The sequence below is a fragment of the Ursus americanus genome, chromosome 32 (genome assembly GCF_024610735.1).
Source record: "Ursus americanus isolate L20-20 chromosome 32, mUrsAme1.1.p, whole genome shotgun sequence".
Taxonomy (NCBI): domain Eukaryota; kingdom Metazoa; phylum Chordata; class Mammalia; order Carnivora; family Ursidae; genus Ursus; species Ursus americanus.
The window spans coordinates 8827378-8846075 of record NC_142158.1 but is presented as its reverse complement, the minus strand read 5'-3'; the positions used below and the strand labels follow the sequence as shown (position 1 = coordinate 8846075).

At 42.8% G+C, this 18698-nt stretch overlaps 1 long non-coding RNA gene across 5 annotated transcripts in view; it reads right to left on the bottom strand.

The window, feature by feature from the left end:
• The window catches only part of LOC123801481 (uncharacterized), a 124528-nt gene that overhangs the window by 81159 nt on the left and 24671 nt on the right, over positions 1-18698 (bottom strand). For 4 of the 5 annotated variants that reach the window (XR_015722522.1, XR_015722520.1, XR_015722521.1 and 1 more), the window contains one exon: positions 640-732. The exons of the other annotated variant lie outside the window; for it this stretch is intronic. This is a non-coding gene — a long non-coding RNA (uncharacterized LOC123801481). The remainder of the gene's footprint in view (positions 1-639; positions 733-18698) is intronic. 5 annotated transcript variants of the gene reach the window in all.

The following is an 18698-nucleotide window of genomic DNA, read 5'->3' as shown; positions in this document are numbered from 1 at the left end:
CGATCTGAGCAGAAACCAAGAGTCGGACACTTAGCCAACTGAGCCACCCAGGCGCCCCTGTGAATGAGATTAACATGTAAATCAGTAGACTTTTAGGTAAAGCAGATTAGTCTTCATAATGTGGGTGGGCCTCATCTAATCAGTTGAAGGCCTTAATAGCACAAAGACTAATCTCTCCCAAAGGAATTCTTCCCACAGACCACCTCTGTCTTTGGACCACACCTCTTTCCTAGGCCTCCGGCTTCTGGTCCACCCTGCAGATAATTGGATTTACCAAGCCTTCACAATCACATGAGCCAATTCCTCAAAATCCCTTTCCCACCCCGTCTCTCTCTCTCTCTCTCTCTCTCTCTCTCTCACACACACACACACACACACACACACACACACACACACACCCTGTTAGTTCTGTTTCTCTAGAGAACCCTAATACACTTGGCATGTCTTCCACAGTGCTGTCCGGACATTCCCCCCAGAACTGACAGTCAGTGCCTACTGCCGTAAATCCCACATGGCTTCTGGAACCTGCCACTACATAGAGCAGAAGGAAAGGTGGGGAAGCAGTTGGGTGGCAACAGCAAGCCCCTCCCTCAGGTTTTCTGTGACCTTTTTCTAACATCAGTGCCCATCTCAACTCACCTCTGAGAACTGAGGGCTTCCAACCATGCTGGATTTCATATGAGAATGACGGGAAGGGGCCATAGCAAAAAGTTCCAGTCCAGCCCACGCCATCTGTAAGGGACCAGTGAATGCATCAGCCCCTTGCCCCTCCCACATTTGTAAACATTTATTGAGCACCTACTGTGACCCAGCTGGTGCTGGAACAAGGGGCACAAACAGTAATAAAACACGGCCTGTCCCCCAGGGATCAGAGTCACATGTCCAGTTTCTTTTATTTTTCTTCATAACAGAAAACATCGTCCAGACATTAGAATTTCAACTGTTTTTTTTAATCCTTTCAGAAACCACTTAAAGGAGAAGCTTTAGAAGGAAAAGCCGTCGATCACCAACTGGGGGCCAGATTTGGACAACCCAGGTGACTATACCCAGGGGCATAAGGGAATTTAAGTGCTGAAGAACCAGAGGCACTTATCTTCAGATAAATACAGAAGCATGTTTAGAGGCTGCTGTTAAACGCCTCTTCCGTCTACTCCCTGTATTACTGGCAAAACTTTTAGGTTCTTGAAAGTGAGGATTAATCCCTCCTGGTGCAGGGTTTTTTTTAACACGTGTAAGACTTTTTGAAGTTTAAAGAAAGCTATTTTTAGTTTTAGTCAAAACGCAGCATGACGACGGAATTCGGGCTTCATTTTGGTGAGATAACCACGGTTCAAAACTGCATTCCCGGAAGACGCCGTACAAATGTGTAGTTGTACCCACTGTTGCCAGTAGGTGGCAGCAGAGGGACTCCTGTGATTTCTGTCCATTGACTTGCGAGGGAAGGGGAAGGCAGTGAGCGGAATTCCAGACCTCTGTAGGTGATTGTCGTGCTTTCCCTGTTGGCGTCAAATATGTCAACCCCCCACAGTGCCTACTTATATCAAAAACAAGTACCCCACGGTGTAGAATTGATTTGAATACAGCGTTATCAAGTTAACACGTGGGCTGGAGTTGGGGTGGGGGGCAGGGGATCCTGCTAGATCCCAAACGCACTTTGTCTCACGTGGCATTTTCTTGGCGTTTCTGAATGGTAGTGATACCTTTTTCAGCTAATGGGCTTTTTCATCCCCCATTGTCCCAGACACCCCTAGGTCCAAGAGTATCCGCTTCTCATCTTCTGAGACTGCTTTTGTACAGCCAAGTATATTGTCCCCAACTCCCAGATTTGTATCCCAAGAAGTCTTACTAAAGAGACAGCGACACAGCTTCTGTCCCCTAGGCCTGGAGGCTACTGGACAATCCCCTGCTAGGGATGCTGTAGAGCTGGTTCCGCGGGTAGAAGGCTAAGTCTAGGTCCATCGCTCATACACTTGGCAACCGCAAGAGCCAGCGCCCCCTAGTGCCTCGCCGCGAGCCTTCCTTGGGGATACACCCCTGCAGGGCAGGCTCAGGCCAAGCCCTAAGTACAGTTTATACCACTCGCCTTAGACTGGAGTAGCTGCTTATCGGCCCCTTCCTCCCTGCATCCACCCTTCCGCCAAGGCCTGTATGGCTGCCAGGATTTTATGTTTATTTGTGTAGCTTATGGCTGCCCCCTTTCCTTTCCTGAAAGCTACAAAGAGCTAAGATCAGGTCTAGCTGTGCTGGTCTGATATACCCAGGATTTTGCACCCAGTAGGAGCTCAGTGGTTCAGTGAATGACCACATGAATGTCCACCTCGGGCTCATCACTTTTCCTGTGTGAAAGCCATCTGCAGGCCTACTTCTTTGTGCCCAGTTCTCAGTCCAGTGAGCTGGTCCCAGATGCTGCTTAACACTCACAGGAGAGATTGGGATCTCTGGGGCAGCCATAATCTCCTTAAGCAAACTTCCTACCCACAAATTTTATACTTTTTGACCTGCCAAGACAAAGACTTCTCTTGGGCCTCTTCTATCACACTGTGACATCAGTGCTAGGGCTGCTGCCTGCATTCAGGAGGGAAATCTTTATGTCTGCAAATGACACAAACCTCACCATCTTTTATCAAAATCCACCACAGCACCACCATTCTGGTAATGCTTCCAAATTCCTGCAACGGGTAGTTTTCCCTGAGAAACTGCATTTACCCTTATAGCTGCAGGGGATAGCAGGATGGAAAATATTTACTAGGACACTGGACAAGCGCAGAGGGGAGCGTGCCAAACTACAGTTAGGCCATGACCTCATGTAACTTCCAATTGATTCTCCATTTGTTGGTTTTAGTTTCCTCTTCAGTAAATAGACAAGGTTTGGACAAATTGAATCTCTGCTGCTCCTATAAATTTCTTATTATGCCAGGGACGTAGGCTCTGGGAGCAACCCCACTCCAGGTGAAGTTACTTGCTGAGCCTGTTTTTGGAAATACCAGTTGGAGACCTAAATAGTAGACATATCTGAATCTCCAAAGATAATAGAAAATTCTGGGAGCTTTTGCCTAGATTCTTAAAGTTCTCCTTAAAATGCCGTGGCTGAGTCTTATGGATGCATGTTGACCATGGCCTAGTTGAATAACTTCTCCAATTGGTAACAATCGAGTGGACCCTTGTCATTTCTTTATTGACCATCTGCATTTTGAATTTCCCGAAGCACTGCCAAAGGTCTACATGATGTGGAACCACGGGTAGTGTCTCTGGGGCCCCATTTGAGTAGCAGCTGCTACGAAGCAAGACGCTTGTCCCGTACGTGGGCCAGCCTGCCTCTGCCTCCATACGTAGAGGTGACCATGCTTTCCCTGCTCCCTTAACATACTTAGCAACCATCACAAAGTGATAAAAAGTTTGCTTCTTTGATAAACACAGCCTCAAAAGAGGACCAAGTGCTTTCACTGGTGATGGAAGTTGCAAAAAAGAGGGGATGGGGTGACAAGATAGTGATTCTTCCTGAAAGTGGAAGTTTTAGTTAATTATGGAATGGTCGTGGCTGTGGTCTCTGAAGGGAATGGACCCACTACAGTTCTGCTTAGGAGTGTGGCAGCATGGTGCAGGACACTCGTGCAATGAGAGTTCCAGCCAGGGCCAAAGCTGCTCATGGGAGGAGGTGGTTCAATTCTGGAGTTGTGTTTTACTCTATCTGTGCGAGAAATTACAGTATATAACAGAGGTCAACAAGCTTTTTTCCATAAAGGACAAGATAGGAGATATTTTAGGCTTGGTGGCCATTTGGTTTATTATGGGCTGAATTCCACCCCTGGCCCCCGCCACCACCAAATTCACACGTTGAAGTCCTGAACCCCTGAGAATATGGCTGTATTTGGGAGACAGGGTTTTAAAAGAGGTGATTAAGTTAAAGTGAGGTCATTCAGATGGACCCTAATCCAATCTGACTGGTGTTCTTAGAAGAAAAGATCAGGACGCAGGCACACATAAACCAACGGGCAGCCACATAAAGATGCAAGGAGAAGACGACGGCCATCTGCAAGCCAAGGAGAGAGGTCTCAGTGGAAACCAGCCCTACTGACACCTTGATCTTGGGCTTCTTGCCTCCTGCACTGTGACAAAATACATTTCTACGGTTAAGCTCCTCAGTCTGTGCTATTTGTCACGGCAGCCCTAGCAGACTGATACAGCCTCCATTGTCACTACCCGACTCTACCATTGTAGAGTGAAAGGCACCACAGGGGACAGGTAAACAAGTGGGTGTTACTGCTCCGATAAAACTTTCTTTACAAAAATGGTGGGAGCCAGATTTGACCCAGGCACCGCAGTTCGTCAATCCCTGATCTGTCTCGACGCATGGCATCCCTTGTGAGCATTAATTATGCAGCGTGTGAAACTATAAATGAGGACAGGCCCAGTGAGTGGACGAAAACACAAGTCAGAGCAAGTTCAAGGCTTTGGGTATTATGACACCTGACGCTATTCTGTATCTAATTTGCTTCTGGAAAAAACAGATTTTCCTCTTAATTGTACTTGTGGAGATATTGTGTGGTTTGCAAGGAAAATAATAATTCTAAGTTGTTTCATTTTCTAATTAGTAATTACAACGGTTTGTGTATCAGAAAGCACACCAAGTACTAGAGCCTATCACCACAAAATCACTGCCAGCTGGCCCCTGGGCTCTGGAATGTCCCTTGGGTAGAGTTCAAGATTCTTTACTCTGCAATCTTTGTCTGTGTAACAGGTTGACTATCATTAAGAGTCTGATTTATTTGCTCTCCTAGGCAAATACTCTAACATTTTATGATTCTTTTTACTGAGGTCCTAATCAACACATAGCACAAAAGGCACCAAGGAAAATATGAAGGGAACACAACCATGGCTACTCATAATTCAGATGAAACGACCCAGGAATAATTAAAACCAGCACATCAGGGGCACCTGGGTGGCTCAGTCTTTTAAACGACCAACTCTTAGTTTCGGCTCAAGTCATGATCTCAGGGTTGTGGGGTTGAGCCCTGCGTTGGGCTCTGAGCTCAGCGGGGAGGCTGTTTGAGATTCTGTCTCTCCTCTCCCTCTCCCCCCGCCACTCACTCTCTCTCTCTCTCAAATAAAAAAATAAAATCTTTACCAAAAAACCACAGTACATCATTAAGCACTACATTCTACACCCTAGTGCCTCACAACTTTGTAGATACAACGAGAATTCAGAGGATAGATAAAAAGATCAGAGACTGGGGTACCTGGGTGGCTTAGTTTGTTAAGCATCCGACTCTTGATTTCAGCTCAGGTCATGATCTCAGAGTCCTGAGATCAAGCCCCGCATCAGTCTCCACACTGGGCACAGAGCCTGCTTAAGCTTCTCTCTCTCTCCCTCTCCTTCTGTCCCTCACACCCCCTTAAAAACAAAAATTTGAATATTAAAAAAAAAAAAAAGATCAGAGCCCACATCAGAGAAAATATAAGGGTCTTAGTTAGTGAAAGATGGCTGGGGCTTTGGCAGTGGAAGGAGAAAGGCACTTTATTTTAGTTTTTAATTTTTTTAGTGTTTCATCTGAGACTGAGATTTTAATTGTGCTTATACTGGAATACATTCATAAATAAACCCAGTAATACAGTAGTTCCTCCTTATCTGCAGTTTCACTTTCCACGGTTTTATGTTTTTCTATTTTCTTGATTTAAATTTTGTTAGTTACCATACAGTGCAATATTGGTTTCTGGAGTAGAATTCAGTGATTCATCATTTAACATACAACACCCAGTGCTCATCACAGCAAGTGCCCTCCTTAATACCCATCACCCCTCTAGCCCATCCCTACCCACATCCCCCCATCAACCTTCAGTTTGTTCTCTATCATTAAGAGTCTGTGGTGACTTATTTCCCTCTCCCCTTTTTTTCTTTTCTCTCTTCCTATATATTCATTTGTTTTCTTTCTTAAATTCCACAGGTGAATGACATCACATGGTATTTGTCTTTCTCTGCCTGACTTATTTCACTTAGTATAGTACCCTCTAGCTCCATCCCCATCATTGCAAATGGCAAGATTTCATTCTTTTTGATGGCTGAGTAATATTCCATTGTATATATACCACTTCTTCTTTATCCACTCATCAGTGGATGGGCATTTGGGCTCTCTCCATAATTTGGCTATTGCGGATAATGCTGCTATAAACATTGGGGTGCATGTACCCCTTCAAATCTGTATTTTTGTATCCTTTGGATAAATACCTAGTAGTGCAATTGCTGGATCATAGGGTAGTTCTATGTTAAACTTTTTGAGGAACCGCCTTCTTCATAGTGGCTGCAGCAGTTTGCATTTCACCAGCAGTGTAAGAGGCTTCCCCTCTCTCCACATCCACACCAACACCTGTTGTTCCTATGTTGTTAATTTTAGCCATTCTGGCAGGTGTGAGGTGGTATCTCATTGTGGTTTTGATTTGTATTTCCCTGATGATGAGTGACGTTGAACATCTTTTCATGTGTCTATTAGCTATATGGATGTCTTCTCTGGAAAAGTGTCTATTCATGCCTTCTGCCCATTTCTTAAGTGGATTATTTGGCTTTTGGGTGTTGAGTTTGGTGAGTTCTTTATAGATTTTGAATACCAACCCTTTATCAAATATGTCGTTTGCAAATATCTTCTCCCATTCCATAGGCTGCCTTTTAGTTTTGTTGATTGTTTCCTTCACTGTGCAGAAGCTTTTTATCTGATGAAGTCCCAATAGTTCATTTTTGCTTTTGTTTCTCTTGCCTCAGGAGACATACCTAGTAAGAAGTTTCTATGGCCATTGTCAAAGAGCTTATTGCTTCTGTTCTCCTCAAGGATTTTGTTGGTTTCCTGTCTCACATTGACGTCTTTCATCCATTTTGAATTTATTTTTCTGTATGGTGTAAGAAAGTGGTCTGGCTTCATTCTTGTGCATGTTGCTGTCCAATTTTCCCAACACCGTTTGTTAAGTCTTTTTTCCATTGGATGTTCTTTCCTGCTGTTGAAGATTAGTTGACCAGAGAGTTGAGGGTCCATTTCTGGGTTCTCTCTTCTCTCCCATTGATCTATGTGTCTGTTTTTGTGCCACTACCATACTGTCTTGATAACTACAGCTTTGAAACATAGTTTGAAATCTGGAATCGTGATGCCTCCAGTTTTGTTTTTCTTTTCCAGGATTGCTTTGGCTTTTCGGAGTCTTTTGTGGTTCTATACAAGTTTTAGGATTGTTTGTCCTGGCTTTGTGAAAAATGCTCATGGTATTTTAATAGGGATTGCATTAAATGTGTAGACTGCTCTGGGCAGTATAGACATCTTAACAATGTTTGTTCTTCCAGTCCAGGAGCATGGAACACTTTTCCATTTCTTTGCGTCCTCTTCAATTTCTCTCATTAAGTGTTGTACAGTTTTCAGAGTAGAGATCTTTTACTTCTTTAGTTAGGTTTATTCCTGGGTATCTTATTGTTTTGGGTGCAGCTGCAAATGGGATCTATTCTTTGATTTCTTTTTCTGCTGCTTTGTTATTGGTATATAGAAATGCACATTGATTTTATAACCCGTGACTTTGCTGCATTCATATTTGGGGTTCTAGAAATTTTTTGGTGGAGTCTTTCTGGTTTCCACAGAGTATCATGTCATCTGCAAATAGTGAAAGTTTGACTTCTTCCTTGCCAATCTGGATGCCGAGAAAGGCATTTTAGCTGTGAGAAACGATGTGAGTATAAGAATGAAGGCTTATAGAGGTAGGTAACCGTCCGAGTGGCAGAAGCTCTATCCAGAAAGATGTGGAAACTAAAACAGTGATTCTCAATTGCAAGTGGGAGAAGAGGAGGGTGAGTAAAATGAGCTGGGAAGTTTTCTAAAATACAGATGCCACCTCTTCCAACCAGAGCATAACATAAGGGGATGGGTATGATTTGATAGCCCTTCCCAGGTGATTCTGATGCCCCCATCCCCATTCTTATGGGTGAGAGGTCAGTGGTTTTCAAAGTGTAGCCCCCATGCATCCACATCACCTGGTAACTTCCTGGAAATACAAATGCACATTCGCCATCTCCAACGAACTGAGACAGAAACTCAGCAACCTGGGTTCTAACAAAATGTCTGAGTGCATCTGATACATGGTAAAACCTGAGAGCCCTGGGCGGGAGGCCAGGACTTTCTCACCCTGCCTGCACAATAGAGTCATCTGGGGAGTTTTAACAATTGTCCTGGGGAGGGATCTCAGCATGTATTTTTTTCAAAGATTGTATTTATTTATTTTAGAAAGAGAGAGAGAGCGAGCAAGTGCATGCAAATGGGGGGAGGGGCAGAAGGAGAGAGAGAATCTAAAGCAGGCTCCATACCCAGCACGGAGTCCGATGTGGGGCTCAGTGTCACAACAGTGAGATCATGACCTGAGCCGCAATCAAGAGTTGGATTGCTTAACCAACTGAACTGCCCAGTTTAAGTTTGTGGCTTAAAGTCAAAGTCCTCTGGGTGCCTGGGTGGCTCAGATGGTTAACCATCTGCTTTCAGCTCAGATCATAATCTCAGGGTCCTGGAATCGAGCCCCATGTCAGGCTCCCAGCTCAGCAAGGAGTCTGCTTCTCCCTCTCCCCCATTTGTGTTCTGTCTCTCTCTCTCTAGCAAATGAATAAATAAAGTCTTTTAAAAAAAAAAGTCAAAGTCCTCTGTAAAAGTCCAAGGACTTTGCAATGGTCATTTCAAGGGTTGATGAGGAAGAGGAAGAATTGAAAAAAAAGTTTCAGGGTGGCTGGAGGCATGCAAAAGATATTTTCCCCTCGGCTAAGTAAAAACAAGGGACTTCGGATTCAAGAGAAGGACAGCCAGACCATATTCCTTGGTGGCCCCTTTGGGAAGATGGCAGGCCTCCGAGGCACTGAAAAGGTAGTCCCACCTCTGCAGTAACTACGGAGGACTTTGAACATCATGCAGGCTCGATCAATGCAGCTGCCAGCAGAAACTAGGTGATCCTGCGGATCAGAGGCTGCACCCTCATCTTTTCCCTGTCACATAAGCTTGTGACCCCGGAGATGGAAATGGTGTTGAAATTTTGCCTTAGATGGGACGGGAGCTTTAAATGGAATTTAGGTTGAATTTAAGTTCATATTTAAAGATTAAGAAATGTGAGTCTTCTTAGAGCACAACCATGTAGACCGCACTAATAGAAGCACCCTGCAGAGAACAAGGGAGTGGAACTAATAGGTCATTTTTACTTTGAGCTGTAGGACCACATCTGGAGTGTTGCGGCTAGGGGCACTGACAAAGATAGCTAAAAATAACCCTTGTAATGATTATAGTAGTAGCTACCATTTGCCATGCGCTAGGCTCTCTCCTAAGCACTTATGCCATTATCTTCCATTGCCTTACCTTACATTACATGACCCTTAACGCCATCTTACAAATTTAGAAACCCATTTAACCAGTACGGTAAGTGACAGAGCTAAGGGCTTAAGGCTTCTGTCCGACTGCAGAGCCAACACTGGAGAGCAGCCAAAATTCTGGTGATACTCAAAAACTGCCAGTTGAGGAAATGGTTGGAAAAGAAAGTTTTAGACAAATGAAGCCATCATCAAATACTGGGAGGACCACCTTCCATGCGGGTCAAAGTCGAACCAATGACTGGAATTGAGAAGGAGGCAGATTTTGACTCTGGAGGATTTCTGCATGGAAAACCGAATTCTCTACAGTCTTCACTAGACGAGAGTCCCAGTGCTGGCGATGAGCGGTCGCACCGGGTACTGCCCAGAAAGGCAATCTGCTGTTTTTGTCACAAGGTCAATGTTGAGTGCTGTAAAGTTTACACATGATATCTCTGTTATAGGGAACATCATAGGACTGCCACCTAAACCCCAAAACAAGGTCAATAACACCATTTCTCCACTCTTCCAAAGCCACAGCCTCAGCTGTCTAGAAGTTTTGAAAAAGGAGATTTTCGGTTTATGGGGGAGTTTTGTTTGGGTTTCTTAGTTTTATTTCCACCAAACATGTCTGTTTTTTTTTTAAAGGACAAATAATATATATATATTTTCACTCTTTAAATGTAAATTTTCAATGTAGACATTGATGTGTTTCCACAACTAACATCCAATTCAGGCCCTATTCTCTCCCCACTTTCACCCTCCTCTTTTCATACTCTTGTATTAGTTCTAATAAAAACTTGCTTAAAAAAAAAAAAAAGCCCAAAAGAGCTTTCTAACATTCATATCGGTACTGGTCAGACATGGAAGAAGTAATGCTAGAGAAGCAAAGTGGGACCCCACTGTCATGGCCCTTGGGGGCCAGGCAGAGGAAGAGAAGAAGGTAACACTTAACATTGAACTGAGCCCTGTGGAGAGACAATGGATGCCTATATGTAACCAAAATCCCCTTGATGTCAGTGCTGAGGAAGGGAATGCTGTTCCATTCATCAGTGGGCACCATCTTGTTCCTCTTCTCATCCACCAATTCCCCAGGGCAGGAGGAGGAGAGAAAAAGGAAACACAAGAAAGGAAAAAAGACGGAGAGGAGGAGGAGAAGAAGGAAAATAGGAAAGGAAGATATTTGGTATCTAATAGACACTATTCCTGTATTTCCAAGAGCAAAAAGCAATAATCATAAATTTTCAGTTCAAGGAATACACAAACACAGATATACACATGTATGCACACATATTATAGATACATATATCTATACATATAACCAATTGTATTAAAATAATACCTCGCTTACCCCCGCAGATCATAAACTCATTGGGGTGGGCGTATGTCTACCTTACTGACCATGGAATTTGCAGGTCTACTCTAGCGCGCGCACAGAGTAAGCTGGCAGGAGTAAGTTGCTGAATTGTTTTTTAAAGAAAAATAGTAACTCCAAGCCAGAGCCAAGCATTTTTTAGCATTCTAAGGAAGCACTGTTCCTGTACGAAGGCTGCAGAGAGCTTCTGTTTGCCCCACGACCCTCAAGAGCAGGAAGGGTGATGGGCTCCTTTTTGGTGTTGAAGACTTTGATTTACCTGTCGTCACTCTGAGGTCACATGTTCTTTCTGGAATTTCATGGCCTGGTGCATTCGTGTACTGGCCAGTGATCAGAGAGACAGGAAATGAAGCCTCCTTTCTCTGTTGTTTGGTTTGCTTATCTTTGTGTATGTTTCTTTTTTTTTTTTTTTTTAAGATTTTTATTTATTTATTTGACAGAGAGAGACAGCCAGCGAGAGAGGGAACACAAGCAGGGGGAGTGGGAGAGGAAGAAGCAGGCTCCCAGTGGAGAAGCCTGATGTGGGGCTCGATCCCAGAACGCCAGGATCACGCCCTGAGCCGAAGGCAGACGCTTAACGACTGAGCCACCCAGGCGCCCCACTTTGTGTATGTTTCTAATTTGAAGGCCTAGGGCCTTAATCCCCACAGTCTGCTAATAAAAATACCTTACGCTGGGAGACTTAAACATGTATTCACAGCCCTGTAGGCCGGGATGTCTAAGATCAAGGTGCTGGCAGATTTAGTGTCTAGCGAGAACCCTCTTGCTGATTCACAGACAGCCATCTTCTCCCTGTGCCCTCACCTGGCAGAAAGGAGTGAAGGAGCTCTCTGGAGTCTCTTCCACAAGGACACTAGTCCTATTCATGAAGGTTCCATTCTCATGACTTAATCACCTCCCACGGCCCCTACCCCCAAATACCAACACATTAGGGATTAAGTTTCAACATTAGAACTCGGCGAGGACAATCAGTCTATACGGCACCCACTGAGGTGTTAAGAGCTATACACGTTGTTTTTCCTTCAGAGCCTAGATCACATATTTTCACACAAGTATGTAGTGCAATGATTACAAGGTTAGGTCTCAATGTTAAGGGGCTTGAAGAAATATATATAGCTCTGTGTGTGTGTTTCATTTCAAAAATAAGTTGTCTAGCACATGTACCCAAACCTAGTGTGGTCATGTCATTTCAGATTTGTTAGTTCATATTTTAACTATAATTTTACTAATTTCTACCTGCCTCCCCATCCTGCTTATCACGTATACACATAGATGCTCACTCTGGTCAGCTGTTCCTGGTTTTATTTATTTATTTATTTATTTATTTATTTATTTATTTAAGGAAATAAGAACGTCCTTGGTTGAGGGGTCAGTCTACTTGATGAGATCCTGCTTCAGTCGTGGCTGGCTGTGCGTCTGTGGGCAAGGCCCTTCCTCCTCTATTGGCTCTAAATTTCTCATCTAAAAAAGGACTAAGTGCTCACTTAGATTTCTTCTATCACCATGATGATTTAATGCTCTTCAATATGTACATACAATGAGCAAAGAACTTATTCGAGGCAAAGTAAATAAACACTTTAGAAAGAATGCCTTAGAGCAATACTGGGCATTTGAGCTATCATTGATTCTTCTGAACAGGCAAACCAGTTCACGGTGGAAGTATATTATCAAGAGTCAAAAGGCCTGTGATAGGGCTCTGACTCTACCACATCTGACTCCTGACGCTTCTGGACTTTCCTACCTGATTATTTATACTGGGTGTCTGTCTCTAGAAATAATCTTATGAGTGAAAAATAAAAAACAAAACTTCGTAAAACAATTCCACTGTTCTAACTGCAAATCTTATCTCAAATCTGGAGTCCCCATAGTTAAAAACATATGAAGAAAATTCCTTCTGCCTCATTACTTGTGGCCCTTTATGCGAGACTTATGTATAAATACCACTGAGCACGAAGAGGTTCCTCTTATGAAAAATTAGGCTGTAGGTGCCGTCATGAGTCCCAGCTTGGTTTAATTCTCCTGAAAAGTACTGATGGAGCAGGTCCATCCAGACTGAAGAGTCTGGAGGCAAAGAACTCATCAAGTTCTTTGTTTCTCGGCTACACAAAGAGAGCTCTAAAATCTTAGTGCAATAACAACGCCTCATGAGTCAGGTGTAACGTTTTGTCTGTTGCTACACCTTTCTCCACGCCTACGCATGGTAGAACTGAGCTAATGGTGATTTCTGAGTGCTATGATTACAATAGGTAAGACTAATGCAAAGCTTTGTGTTTTACAGTAGAAAAATAAATGTTTTTTGGTGTGAGAATATGAGTACAGATAAACCAAATGAGCTGAAGAAGAAGAATGTTATTAAGCAACATAGTATGGGGAGTGCTAAAGCTGAAAGAAGACCATATTAATTAAGACTAGTCTCGCCCACAGAATGGCCTAAATGTTCATCTTTCCAGAGTGCCAGATGTGCCGATAATTCTGGAACCTGGAATGACAGAGGGTCCCATCAAAATGAGGAGATATGTACCAAAGAAGATGACATAAAAGAGTCAAGAGAATAGGTGATTTTGAGGAAGACTTGACATCCAAAAAGTTACATGTGGGGGCAACATGTAAGTTGGCTCCATCTCTCTGGAGCCCAACCTGGCAACACATAGTGACTGACTGAGATGTGAGCCAGTGAGCCAGTATGTAGCCACACTCAAGCTGACTCTAAGCCGAGGGAGGGTGATGACCCAGAGAGACCCAAGAAACAACCCAAAGCCAGCAATCAAGACATATGCTTATTGGGGCAACTCATGTACGGGGAGTCTAGGAGCCGCAGAACAGACAAAGCACCCACTGCTGGAATCTACACGCAGTAACCTGTTATACTGTTGCAACGAGTTGAGCTGCTATCTGTAGCTTTGCCCCTCCTTGGATGGCCAACATTCCAAGGAGATCAAAGTCTGGACAACTGCTTTACTAAGGAGGTGGTCCAGGTTGGTCACTTCTGGAAACTCTGACCTGGAATGAACATTTCTGCATGTCTTGCTTGTGGGAAATGACAGGCAGAGGACAGAATCTATACACTCTCAAAATAATAATTAATAGGGGCATTAGGGGCAAACTAGCCACCTGGCCCTTTCCATACAGTCAGTCATCCATACCCAGAAATATATTGTAGGGAGTTAAACTATGCAAGTCACAAATATGTGGCTGTTTATAAAAAGGAAAACTAATCTCAGCCCAAGTGTCAAATAATAGGTTCCTTATTAAATGATTGGTGTAGCACATCAATAAAATAAAATATTATTTAGTAATTATATTTAGTAATATAATTTAGTAATTATATTATTTAGTAATTATAAATAAACAACAAAGGATTCTCAAATAAATTACAGTTCAGCCATCCAATTAAAAAATGATTTGTGGGAAGAATAAGAAGTCTTCTACTTTCAGACAAGAGGAAGTGAAGGAGACCAGGTTTACTCTCTCATCTGACACAACTGAAAAAAATGAACAAAATACATGAAACAATGGTTTTCAGACAATGGATAACAGCACAAGCTAGTCATCCCAGAGAGAAGAGAAACAAATAAAGTGATGCCTACAGTTACCTCCAACTTATTGCCTGGAGAAATATTCCAGACTATGGCACAGAAAGGAGGACCTTGGTCAGAGCCCATTGATCTTTCTGAGTTGACGAGATGGACAGGGGAGTTCAGGGAGTTCAAGGCAGCTAAAGTTCACAAGGCTGAGTATCAAAAAGAGAGAGCCGAACAATGAGACAATTCCAGAGACATGCAGGTGGTCCTCCCCAGGCACACGATCATGAGAAAATTACCCAAGGGCAAGGAGAAAACTACTCAAAAGTATTAGAAGAAACTATCACCAGTGACACACTGGGTCAGGAACAGTGCATGCTCCCACTAGGAAGAGTGGAGAACATTATAATTCACAGAAAATGAGTATGGTACTCAGATGAGTTTTGCCTAAATAGTGAGGAAAATCAATGCTAGACTAACCCTGCTCTGATCAAGCCTAGAAACAGCACCCAAAAGAAGCAATCTGTTTCTTTGATAACTTAACCACATTCCAGAACAAAGCTCAATAATATTTATGGAATATAAAAATATCTAGCACCCATCAAGATAAAATTCACAAGGTCTAGCATCCAATTAATAATTACCAGGCATGCAAAGAAGCAAGAAAATGTAACTCATTATGAAGAAAAAAAAGCAACCCATCCAAAGTGACCCAGAAAAGACACATACAATGAACTTAGTAGACAAAGATACTAAAACAGTAATTATGACTGTATTCCATATGTTCATGTGACTAGAGAAAAGACTGAACATGGGAAGACCCAAATCAAACTTCTACAGATAACAATACAATGTTTGAGATGAAAGATTCACCAGATGGAACCAACAGCAATTTAGACACTGCAGAAGAAAAGATAAGTGAAATTGAAGACAAAATAATATAAACTACCAAAAATAAAGCACATAGAGAGGAAAGAGGCTGAAGAAAATGTACAGAGTACCAGTAGGCTGTGGGACAACTTCGAGAGATTAATGTATATGAAATTGTGGTCTCCAAAAGAGAAAAGAAGGGTGACAGGAAAAAATATTCAAAGAAACACTTGAAGATTTAAAAAAAAATTGTTGAGAACTATAAATCCACATATCCAAGAAGCTCGATAAACTTTGAGCATAGAAACATGAAGAAAATTATACCACAGTGTATCATAGTCAGATTAGCTAATACTAGGGATAAGGTCAATATGTTAGAAGTAGCTGGAAAGAAAAAGACACATTATATACAGATGAACAAAGAGGATGATGATGGCAGATTTCTCACCAGAAGCAATGTAAGCTAGAAGACAGTGAAATAATACCTTTAAGCTGCTGAAAGAAAAAAATGCTGTCAATCTATAATTTTTTTCTTTTTCTTCCTTCCTTTCTTTCTTTCTTTCTTTCTTTCTTTCTTTCTTTCTTTCTTTCTTTCCTTCCTTCCTTCCTTCCTTCCTTCCTTCCTTCCTTCCTTCCTTCCTTTCTTTCTTTCCTTCTCTTTTTAGAGAGCGAGAGAGAGTGCACACAAGCAAGGGGGGGGGTAGAGGGAGAGAATGGGAGGGAGAATCCCAAGCAGGCTCCATGCCCAGTACAGAGCCCGACTCAGAACTCGATCTCACGACCCTGAGATCATGACCTGAGCTGAAATCAAGAGTCAGAGGCTCAGCTGAATGAGCCACCCAGGCAGCCCTCTATAATTCGCTACCCAACAAAAATATTTTTCAAAAATAGTGACCCAAATAAACGTACACGAGTCCATACTAATTGTATCTGTTTCCCATTGCTATTTTAACAATTACCATACATTTAGCAGTTAAAATGACAGAAATTCGGGGCGCCTGGATGGCACAGTGGTTAAGCGTCTGCCTTCGGCTCAGGGCGTGATCCCGGCATTGTAGGATTGAGCCCCACATCAGGCTCCTCCGCTGGGAGCCTGCTTCTTCCTCTCCCACTCCCCCTGCTTGTGTTCCCTCTCTCGCTGGCTGTCTCTATCTCTGTCAAATAAATAAATAAAATCTTTAAAAAAAAATGACAGAAATTCATTGTCTTATAGTTCCGGATGTTGGAAGTCTAAAACCAGTCTCGCTGGGCTAAAATCAAGGTTGTGTTCCCTCTGGAAGACAGGGGGAAGTCCTCAGCATTGTCAGCTTCCAGAAGCTGTCTTTACTACTCCAGTCTGTTTCCATCGTCTCTTTCTCTGCCTCTCTGCCTCTCTCTTAAACGAACACTTAATGACATAGGGAACACCCAAATAATCAAGGATAATCTTTCATTTCAAGGTGCCCAAGTCACATCTGCAAAATCCCTTTTGCCATACAAGGTAACATAGTTACAGGCTTAGGGGTTAGGACATGGACAACTTTGGGAGGCTGCTTTCAGCCTACACATTGATATGAATAAATAATAGCATAAAGTTTTAAATTGGGGAGAATAGATAAATCTTCCTTATAGAAGAATTTCAAGTAATTTAAGTAGATACTCCTTTTCTAGGATGTGGACCATAACCTCCTGCTTTTTTTTTTTTTTTTTTTTTCAGATTTTATTTATTTATTTGAGAGAGAGCAAGAGAGCATGAGAGAGCACATGAGCTGGGGTGGGGGGGGTGTGCAGAGGGAGAGGGAGAAGCAGACTCCCTACTGAGCAGGAACCCGAAGTGGGGCTTGATCCAAGGACCCCAAGATCATGACCTGAGCCAAAGGCAGACACTTAACCGACTGAGCCACCCAGGCGCCCTGATAACCTCCTGTTCTCTTGAGTGTGGGCTGGACTTAGTAACTTGCTTCAAAGGACAGAGTATGAAAAACAAAAAACAGTAACTTTACAGTCCAGAAACCTGGCAACAAAGACTAATTTAACAGAGTGATGAGTGTGAACATCACCAGTGAGAATTCATGATGGTAGAATGTACCCCTGACATGACATTAAGAAGGGCACTTTCTCTGTGGTATTCTTGGTCTCGTCACAGAAGAAAAAAAAAAATCAGACAATCTCAAACTGTCACAGACCAGGGGAGACTAAGGATATGTGAGGACTAAGTGCCATGTAGTACCCAGGATGGGATCCTGGAATAGGAAAAAACTGTTAGTGGAAAACAAGTGAAATCTGGATAAAATCTCGAGCGCAGTTATTAGTAATGCGTCAACGTTCATTCCTACGTTTTCCAAGTGTTCCACGACAAGGTAAGCTATGAACGCCAGGAAACCGTAAGGGGCATAAAGGAACTCTCTCTACTGTTTTTATAACTTTTCTGTAAATCTAAAATTATTCTAAAATTTAAAAATTCAAGTGAAATGAAGACTTTTCAAATATACAAAAGCGGAGACAGCACCGCCAGCAGACCTGCAGCACAAGAGGGGTTAAAGGAGGTCTCTCCGCCAGCAGCGCGTGACGCCACGTGGACACCTGGGGCGAAACAGAGGAACTAAAAGCACCAGAATGGTAACTATGTACGTGAATGTCATGACTCTTTTCCGATTCTTTATATCTCTTTAGGAGATATTAACAATAACGATGTATTGTTGAGTTTGTAACACATGGAGAAGTAAAAGGACAATCATAGCACAGAAGTCAGAAGGGGGAAGAGAAACGGAAGGATACAATAGCAAGGTTCTTTTTTTTAATTTTTTTTTAAAGATTTTATTTACTTGACACAGAGAGAGAGAGAGAGAGAGAATAAGCAGGGGGAGCAGTAGGCAGAGGGAAAGGGAGAAGCAGGCTCCCTGCTCAGGGAGCCCCATGTGGGACTCAATCCCAGGACCCTGGGATCATGATCTGAGCTGAAGGCAGACGCTTAACCATCTGAGCCACCCAGGTGCCCCCTCTTTTTCTAAATTTATTTATTTATTTTAGAGAGAGTGTATGTGGGGCGGGGAGGGGCAGAGAGTGAGGGAGACAAGCAGACTCCCCGCTGAGTGGGGAGCCCAATGTGGGGCTCGATCCCAGGACACTGAGATCATGACCGGAGCCAAAAACAAGAGTTGGATGCTTAACTGACTGAGCTACCCAGACGCCCCTACAGTCGTGGGGTTCTGATGTAATATGTGAAGTGGTACAATATCACTTGAATGTAGAGAATGATAAAAGTTAAAGATGTATACTATCAACTCTAAAGCAGGCACTAAAATAACACAACAAAAAAGCTGGAGCTAATAAAAGCCAATAAAAGGGAAAATGTAATAAAAGGTGAGATAAAATATAGTCATAACTCCAAAAAGAAAAAAAAAAAAGAGGAAGACGGTAAATAGACAGTGACAGATGGGGGAAAAAAAGGAAAAAAATTGCGAGGTGATGGTTTTGTGCCCACACATATCAATAATCACATTAAATGGCAGAGATTGGATTAAAGATGAATAATGTGTCCAACTATGCTGCTTTCAAGAAACTCACTAAGAGACACAAATAAGTTAGGAGTAAAAGGACAGAAAAAAGA